This window comes from Protopterus annectens, chromosome 7.part0, assembly GCF_019279795.1.
Source record: "Protopterus annectens isolate FY-2018-M chromosome 7.part0, PAN1.0, whole genome shotgun sequence".
Lineage (NCBI taxonomy): Eukaryota > Metazoa > Chordata > Ceratodontiformes > Protopteridae > Protopterus > Protopterus annectens.
The window spans coordinates 1,654,546,411-1,654,553,916 of NC_056739.1; the positions used below are offsets into that span (position 1 = coordinate 1,654,546,411).

At 40.8% G+C, this 7,506-nt stretch overlaps 1 protein-coding gene across 1 annotated transcript in view; it reads right to left on the minus strand.

Annotated features, from left to right (window-relative positions):
* SEMA3B (semaphorin 3B) overlaps positions 1–6,955 on the minus strand; it is an 898,347-nt gene extending 891,392 nt beyond the window's left edge. The window contains exon 1 of the mRNA XM_044078181.1: positions 6,224–6,955. The gene's annotated coding sequence lies outside the window, so the exon portion shown is untranslated. The remainder of the gene's footprint in view (positions 1–6,223) is intronic.
* Between the last annotated feature and the right edge of the window lie 551 nt (positions 6,956–7,506).

Genomic DNA, 7,506 nt, shown 5'->3' on the forward strand with positions numbered 1-7,506 from the left:
GGACCAATCACAATACCAGTACATTGCCAAGCACCCAGTATTACTGCTGAATAGGTTAAAACAGCACTGTCCAAGGCCAAGAATACAGTTTCTATGGGACCTAACTATATCCCTGGTTGTGTTCTACATGAACTACAGAGTGAACTGGCAACTCACCTGTGTGCCCTGTTCAATCACAGCCTCACCTTAGACTTTGTCCCTACCAAATGGTGCACTGCTACAGTCATCCTTCTCCACAAAGGAGGAGCGACTACAGACCCTGGGAACTATCGCCCCATTAGCCTGATGAGTCTGTTATGCAGTTTGGCTTTGTTAAGGGCAGATCATGCCTCCTAAACCTGGTGGACTTCTTTGAGACAGTTACCAAGGCTATAGACGAGGGAAAGGTAGTACACACAGCCTACCTAGACCTTGCAAAGGCCTTCAACACCATTCCCCATTCTGGTATTATAGACAAGCTCACCAACTTGAACATAAACTCCTACGTCACAAGATGGGCTGCCAACTGGCTCATGGACAGAACCCCCATGGTGAGAGTTGTGGGAGCTAGATCTGACTCTAAACCGGTTACAAGTGGCGTTTCCCAGGGCTCAGTCCTAGGACCCCTCCTGTTTGGCATATACTTCTCAGAGGTACAGGCAAGCACAGGAGGACTATGGCTGACCAGGTTCACAGATGATTGAAAACTAGAGGCTATAACTGACTCTCCGGCTGACACAGACATTCTCCAAAAGGGTCTCACTGAGACAGATACTTGGTGTCAAAATCATGGCCTCAAGCTAAATGCCAAAAAGTGCATAGTCACCCCCTTTGGAAACTACAAAGTACCCACAAACTACCACATAGGTGGTAGTCTCCTAAATACGGAAAACGTAATAAGGGATCTGGGGACCCAAGTAGATAGTAATCTCTCTTTTGATAATCACATTGCCAAAGTGGTTAGAAAATCCTTCTATGTGGCCCACCTAATCACAAAAGGGTTCGCATCCAGATCAAAAGAGGTCATTGTGCCCATCTAGTCATCAGTCATCAGACCTATCATAGAATACAATGCCCCATTTGGGATATACCTCACTAGACACCTGCAACAACTGGAGAGGCTGCAAAATTACCTCACAAAGAGGATCCTAGGCCTTAAACACTTGCCCTATATAGATAGACTCAAAAAACTCCAACTATTTTCTGTCTCATATCACCTACTTAGAGGCGATCTCTGCTTGACTTACAAAGCCATGTCTAACCCAGCTCTGTTAGAAATGCTACATCGAAATAAATCCCAATCCCTCTGCACCACACGCTCCAGAGACCTCAACCTCTTTACCACAATTAACAGAACATACTGGATGGGCAGATTCATAACCCAGAGACTGCCCATGCTATGGAATAGACTTCACATACATGTAAAGCAGAGCACCTCGCTGACCTTCTTCAAGAGAATTCTTGATGAGTGGATGGGAAACAAAAAATTCACCACGGGGATAACTCCAGTGGCTCTACTCAACAGAGGCACTGGGAGCTAAGGTCGGGTGGCACTATGCCAGGGTAATCCTATGGCTAGGCTTGTAAAGGCCTCAGGGCCATTAGCCTTGTACACACACCTATGAACCTATGAACACCTATGTAGCTTTATGCCTGGCAGTTAGTGCAGAAGCCTAGGAGTTGTCAATAAGCTGATTCCTGAAGTCCAGAGTTTAATGCCCTTTTGCTTAATGTGTGACAGTCAGAAACTCATTTAATCAGTCAGTGCTCTAAGTCTGAGCCTGAAAATGGTAGATGTGAATCATTGTACCCTGTACAATAAATTAATGTTGTTTACTTAAAAGAAAAAAAAAGTTAATCTTGTTAGGAATTAGTGGTTGCAGGTGGCAGCCTCCCTTACATATGATTATGATAGTTGCATAATATCTCAGATTTAATCATGATCAGGTCATGGTAAGAGCATGCATGCTGATGGAGCAAGAGCTCTTACAGTCTGCCTTAAAGTATACATGAAAAATCTGCTACAAACATTTCTACCATGAGTTGGTTTAATGCATCTGGTCAATGTTCAACAACGCAAAGTTATACAGGTGCTCAATACTGTAAATTTAATATTAGTAAGAAATCTCTAGCCTGCAAGAAAACATATGTGTATTACGTAGTGCGCTGCAGGAATGCGTACTCATATCAATTAGCCATTACTATGCATAAGGTAGGTGGGACTAGGATAGGATTTCCTAATGTGCTTCCAGTGTGGTGCTTCTCTGAGATGTAACCCACATGCCCATATCTACAAGCAAAATGCAAACAGTAATTCATACTTGATCTTCTACTGCATTTATGATGTGAGGGCTGCCCTCCCAACTTTCCCACTAACTACATATATCTAAAGCAAGGCTGCAATACCTCTGAGTAAATTAGATGTGGTTTTCATGTAAAAACATTTACTCTTTCTGTAGAAGAAAAAAAAATTCCCTTTGTCTCCAAGATGGCAAGACCTTGTATTTAGCATATTTTTTGACAGGGATTTGGGGTCTACAAAAACATGCATATTATAAGTGCAATCATGTCAGTTGAGGGACTGTTCCTTTAAAAAAATATAAAGTTCTAAAATGAATATATCAAGAACAGATTACATTACTTTCCAATGACAGAAAGGTAATTCTTTGGACAGCATCAGTCAGGGATCGACTACATGACTCACCTCAATAAATGTCCTTCACCACATACGAATGCTCATCTGTTAGTTTTATTAAATTGAAAACAAACTCAACACCACAGGAATGTCTTAAATGCAGAAAACAGCATTTCCAAGTAAGCATGGAATTTCTTCAAAGATATACAGTAAACTCTCAGTTAACCAGAACTCAAGCAACTGGCAAAAAAAAAATCAAAGAAATACAGTACAATTTTCATGTGTTGCACTTTCTGTTTTCTCCCCACAGAAACATTCCTACGTTTTTAGAGTTTTAGAGTTTTAAAAAGGAAGATAGGAATAAATTCTTTCTCTCCCCAACCTGAGAACAAGTCAAACCAAAGAAATAGTATTGGGTGCAGTATTAGTCAGGCCTATTTTTAATAATAACTCTCAAGCAACCAAAAACTACAGTTATCCAGTATCTACCAATCCCCGTGGGTGCCGGTTAACTGAGAGTTTACTGTATTACATAAAAAAGATTGAAGTTTGGTGTAGAGTATATGCCTGAACATAACGTGATCACACTTTACATACAAAATGTCTTGCATACTTAACAAATATCCACTAAGTTACAAACATGCACTATCTGGTGTCTTATAGCTCATACCAGTTCATTAAGTACTAGGTGCTGCTTTTATCTGTAGTAATAAGTCTGACAAGATGATTTTGGGCTGCTTAGCTTGAGAAATAACATACTGCATGTCTAATCACTAACACTGTCTACCTTATCAAAGAAAGTGTTCTGTTGCTTTTGGGATAGGAATATCAAGGTCAATGTCCAACAACACTGTACATTGAATGCACACTCTGAGGGGAGCACATTCAGATTTATGAAATCAAAAGAGGAAGCATGAAAAAATCCCTGGGTGAGTGATATGATACTAAGGAGGCTCTCAGCTTACTTTGGTCCTTTACCAATGCATTCTCTCTAAAGGTGGGCAGAACAGTTAATTCATCCAGTAACACCACTGAGAAAGTGCAGTCTATGGAAAAAGGACAGGGAGGTAAGTTCTATCAGTAGGACTTGTGCAGGAAGATGATCATATGATACATAGTCTGCACAGTCTCAGGACAAAGCACTTACACATTGCAATCTACCACTTAAATAAAGGACACAACTGAATCCCCACCCTGTCTGCACATACACATTATGGCAGCTTGCTCTCTCCCCTTTGTGTTGCAACCAAATACTTTATAGCATATGCATGCATACAAACACACACAGATACACACACAAACTCTTTATGTCTACATTGCCAACCATTCTCATTTAGTGGACTGAGCTCTAGGCAGAGCTACCCTGCCACATTAAATCAGTGTAACATTTCCCCATGTTTGTATCAGAACAAGCAAACTACTTGCTTATCTTCTTCTAGCTTTTCCCAGTTAGGGGTCACCACAGCAGATCACCTGCCCACTCATGATTGGCAGTAGAGTTTTACAGTGTCGAGTTGCCAGCCCAGCACCCAACCTTCCACAGAAGGCACACACACGCACGCACTCACACCTAGGGCCAATTTAGAGTATCCAAAACACCTACAGCATGTCTTTGGGATGTGGGAGGAAACCAGAGCACCCGGAGGAAACCCACATGACCACAGGGAGGACATGCAGACTCCGCACAGAAAGCACCCCAGCCGAGGATCGAACCAGAGAACCTCTTGCTGTGAGGTGACTATGCTAACCACTGCGCCATTGTGGCCGCTCAAACTATTTGCTTATGAAAGAAAAAATTAAGTGCCACAGTGAAGCACTGTGAAGGAGAACCAGTTTGTAGTTATAACCTGTACTGTACACACTCCTACCAAAATTCTGGCATTCTTTTACTTCTGTTGTACGTCACCATGGAAGTATAATGAATATACAAGCACACACAGACACACACACGAATAATGTGTGTGTGTGTGTGTGTGTGTGTGTGTGTGTGTGTGTGTGTGTGTGGTGTGTGTGTGTGTGTGTGTGTATATATATATATATATATATATATATATATATATATATATATATATATATATATATATATATATATATATATATATATATATACACACACATATATATATATATATATATGTGTGTATTTTTTCCTCTTACTAAGTTCAGGTGTCTCAGTTAGCTGTGACATTACTGTTGTCTTACGTTTTGGCTGCCTTGTAATTCATAACATTAACTCTAGTAATCTGCAACTGACAATCTTAATTGTGTCACTGAAAATGTAAGGGTAGCAGGTGTTTGCTAGGGAGATCAGATTATTCATTTATCAAATTGCTTTGCTTTTCGCAGGATTTGATACTGGTGCTGAGCTTTTGCCCTCCTGGAAAAAAAATAATTATATGTCATCCCTATTTCCACCTTCTTTCGGTCTTACAGTTAATTTTATTTTTTTCCGAAGCTAGTGACAGTAGCAAAGGCATTGTGTTGTAAGTTCAGGTTTGACTCAGAATGGATAAATTGCAAAAATACTAGTCCATAGCATTAGACCACATCAATATCTGATTCTACACAATGCTATCTGCAAACTAGCAGCAAAATACACACGAAGAGTTAAATGTGAAAGGTGTGAAACGGTGCACCAACATACACAGTACGGTAGTACCATAAAACGCTAAGTATTGAAATGTATCACTGACTGTAATCCACTGACAGTTATCCTACATCGTAGAGTCAATGTCCAAACTCATGTAGTCTTCTTGTAAAGATGGCTATTTTAATGTGATTTTATATAATAACGCGTTTTTATAATGATGCATCAAACAAGATATTGTGTTATAAAGGGGGGCGACATGTCTATTAAGAAGAGTTCATAAAATACAGAATATAAAAACAGCCACTTTCCCCGCAGACAATCCGCGTTGCACTATCAAGGATGCTTGGCTTTAGAGTGCCTAAATGAAAGTGCACACATGAACACATACACCGTTTTCACTTTTTGTAATATTGTATATCCCAACATAATCTAGTCTATGAAAACTTAAAATAACACCAAAGACAAGGCCATAGCTCTCAGCCTCTCAGTGTAAGAAATCTGAACAAAACCAAAAATAATGAGGGGACAAAGGTAACAAAATATGGACATATTTTAAATATGGCTCTCATTAATGTAGACAGTTGCTAAAGTAGCAGGATTTGTGTTTTCATGCATTTTTCTGAAGAATGTGAAGTCTGAAACTCACGTCTCTTCTTAATTAATGACTTCAATCCTGAGTGATTTGTCAGAACACATACACACACGCGCATTTTATGGCATTTTATGAGGAACGGGACAAAAATCTGGACAGCCGAGAGGTATGGACAGGACACAAGTTATGTGTAATCGCATGACACAGTTCAGTTGATGCAGTCACGGAGCCAACGAACAGAAACGGCAAAATATGGACTTGAACACACATTGGTTTACTAACAGCAGCAGACATCCCTCTACAAGCAAGCCGTCCCAAATTCTTCCTTTAAAAAGTTATGAGTGGTACAAATCTCCTGCTAATCAGCAGGCATGCACAGGACTGTGTGGCACTTTGTTTTAAATGAATGCTAAACGTAACAACAAACCTTTTCACTGTGAACCTTCCCAGGGGCTAGCAGGTCCACCCGTTGCGTTTGGTTATTCAGAAATGTTATTGTTCCATCTCTGCTGCTGCCTACTGCAAGATCCCTGCTTTCCTGCTCACGCAGATAGTACAGCTCTGCAGGTTCATCTCCGTATGCTGCTGCTAAAGGATTATTCCAGCACGTCCAATAAAGTAATCCAGTAGTTAACGGTGACTATCTGAAAGATGGGATACTACTCCAGATAGAAAAGTCAAAAAAGTGTAAAACTACCAATCGGAAGCACTTTGCTAAATGTTAAATGGATAAGATTTCCAAAAAGCAGGTTATTTCCTTTGGAAGTTATGTAGATAGCAGAGCTGCTCCGCTGAGTGCTTTAATAGCAAGTGCTACTGGAACTATGCGCAGAAAAAATATAGAAAAGGCGAAGGGAATGAATTGCGAATTCCTTCCAAAGTCGGTTTCTTTCCGAGTTCAGTGGCCGTTTTCCCAAGTTATTTAACGCCACTCTGTAGTCCTGCCTTTGTACCGTGTCCCTGTCACGCTGTCTAACTCTGTTCTCAGTGACCAGACGCACGGCTAGCCCGACACACTCGTGTCACACCTTATGCACTTGACACCAGTGAAGGCACTGCGCATAAATTACTCCAGGGACTGGAGCCCGGGCTCTTGGAGAGGGGTGTGTGCAGAAAACACAAAGCACCCCGGGGGAGGGGAGGGGAGCGTTCCAAAGGGAGGGAATAACCATCTGAGCTTTCAACAAGAAAGCGCTTACTCTAGTCCAAAGGGACTTACAACTTTAACAAAAACCTTGATTTCAAAGGTCACTTCGTAGCACAGGCGAACAAATGAACTTTAACCGCTTTATAAGTTACACTGACGTCTCTTCACACAATAGTTTCATTTTTCTTTTACTAAGCTAGATACATATATTTGTGAGTGATTGGGGGGGGGGGGGGTAATTACTGTAAAAAATATTTTACTGCAGAGTTGTTGCCGATATCGGTGTCAGTTGATTGTACATTTCAAATACAATTTTTGCCCCGGTTCCTAACTCCAACTCTTTTTGCAAGTTGTTAGCCTGCTGTCCGCAACAATCATTTATTATTGCAGCTGTTGGCAACTGCGAGATCCATCACAAAAGAAGTAAAGATAAAATGAGAAACAAACTCGCACCTTTCAACGTGTATTGATCATGATGTGCGACAGCGACTGTGACAACAAGCTTGCAAACCATGAGTTTCAAGTCCGAAACAAGGCAAACTCAAGGGTAGCAATGCATTTGA